The sequence below is a fragment of the Coloeus monedula genome (assembly GCF_965178545.1).
Source record: "Coloeus monedula genome assembly, chromosome: 15".
Lineage (NCBI taxonomy): Eukaryota > Metazoa > Chordata > Aves > Passeriformes > Corvidae > Coloeus > Coloeus monedula.
Genome location: NC_138795.1, coordinates 1,959,751 through 1,962,023, shown reverse-complemented (window position 1 = coordinate 1,962,023; position 2,273 = coordinate 1,959,751).

Genomic DNA, 2,273 nt, shown 5'->3' with positions numbered 1-2,273 from the left:
GAAAAGAGGGGAAACAGAGGGAATCCCAGCTGCCAGGTTGTCCAAAGGGTGCCCGGGTGTAGCTTGGGATGGGCAGCAGGGGCTGGTGCGAGCCGGCAGCCGGAGGAGGAGCGATCCCTCCCCGCTCTCCGCATCCCGCCGCTGCCTCCTCACACCCTCCCCGCGGCGACACCACTTCCCTGCAAGGAATTGCACAAATTCCTCTGCCGCCGAACACTGTTTTTGTTGAGGATTGCCACTTCCGAGCGCTTGCCAAGAGCGTGATCTGGCCAGGCTGCTTAACTCCAGAGTGTTTGTGATAAACATCTGGGCAGGCAGGGTTTAAGGAGCTGCCAGCATCCAGCTCCTCACAGTCCTCAGGAAAGTCTTCCATGCCCCAAAGCCCGGCTGTTTATTCCAATTAATGTCAGTTGGGCTGATAAAAGTGATTATTTCTCTCTGCCAGCCCTGCTTTCTCATTGATCCCACAGGCTGCTCTTCAAATGCCACTCAGCGAGGAGGGAGCACACATCCAATTATGAAAAGGGAAAAGATCAGCGTGATGACAAAGCACCAGTGGGGCATGAAACAAATGAGCTGTGTCTGGTTTTGACACCTTCCAAGCCCAAGAAACCCAGAAGGAGGCATTTGGGGTTTTCCCTCCCCCCCAAAAAATTCAAACTGAACTGTGTTCATAACATCTCTGAGGTTTGGTGTTGTGTTTGTTCAAAGAAGAAGCCTTGAAGCTGCTGGACATCTAATAATTACTCAAAAGCACAGGTAAAGTCATGCAAACCTCAAGAGCAAGTCAGACTTGGGGTGATGGAATTTATTTTCATGTGAGGCAAATTCCTGCCTTTTTTTTGGAACCTGTGGTCACTTGTCCCACTCGGTGTGGGCCACAGCTGTGTAGTCAAAGGCAAAAATCGGCTCAAGGCATGGGCCCACTCTGCCACACCTAAAAGGTGAACAAAGATTGCCAAAGAGGAAATCGAAGGAGAAAATCGAGGAACGAAAATCAGCATTGCTCTGCTTCCTCCAGCACGGCCTCTTAACCAAAGCCCAGGCTGAGGTTTCTTCGAACAGAGCACAGCAAAGACAAAATATTGAGCTGCAAGCAGGGTTGGCTCATCCCTGCACCCTGGGCCACAGATTTACAGAGTCCTGCAGCAGCCTCTGGAGAGGGATTGCCAGAGACAGGGATTCCTGGATAAAACACTTGTTGCAAAACAGAGAATTCGGCTTTGTCTCTCTCAGAGCTGGGTTTCCCACCACATCCCCAAATCTGCTTCTCTTCCTGGCAGGGCCCAGTGCTTCCCGCAAGGCTGAACTTCTGTGGGATGAACATCCGTACCTTTATTAGGATTGGGGATTTAAATCTTTTGGAGTGCTCGGATTTGGTGTCAGAATACTCAGAAGCAGCCCAGCAAACTCACCTGGTCACTAGCTGATGTCTCAGGTGCCTCCTAGAGCTGTCACACCAGCTCTTACAAAAAAAAGGGGGAACAGGGAGCTGAGATAAGGTGTAGCTCCCACACCTTCTGCTTTTCCTTCTGCTTCTGCTCTGTGCTCCCACTGCTGCATCTCCTCTGTGCCCCTGCTCTTCCAGAAGCTTTTGGCCGTGTTTTCCCTGCAAAGTGAGCGCTGCTGGCCTGGGGCAGAGGGAGGGAGTGGATATTGCACCCAGCCAGGGCTCTCTGAGCCCCTGTGGGTCACAGCCCTGCCCGGGTGAGGTCTGTGAAAGCCTCGGTGCCACAAACTGAATCCAGCAGGTCCCAGCTGTACCTGGGTGTGTGTGCAGGGGATGGCCCCATTTATCTCATTTATCTTCTGGGCAGGGGAAGCTCCAGGTAATTAGCTCAGGTCATTAGCTCCTCCCAGCGCCCCTGCTTTCCCAGATGTCTGCAGTGGGAGGGGGTGACTTCTGGATCTTCTGTTCCCTGTCTCTTCATTTTTAAACCTCTGAGGTGTGTGGATGCAGAGGGGGAGTGTGGAAAGAGCAGGGAAGCCGCCGGTTCCGGGAGGTCCCTGCCGAGACAGACACTTCATACCACTGAAACTGCCTTTAATGTCATTTCCTGATTCTCATCTGCCCCTCTGCTTTAAACCACAAAACTTCCTCCCTTCTCTATAAATAGCCCCAGCACAGCGGACATGGACACCCAGCGGGCCGTGCTGTGGGGACATTGGGGTCAAGACTGCAAAAAGTGGGAAACCTGGCCCTGGCACCACAGTACTGCAGGAAAAATGAGGCACAATCATTCAAACCCATCAGATTCCAAGAGCTGATGAGT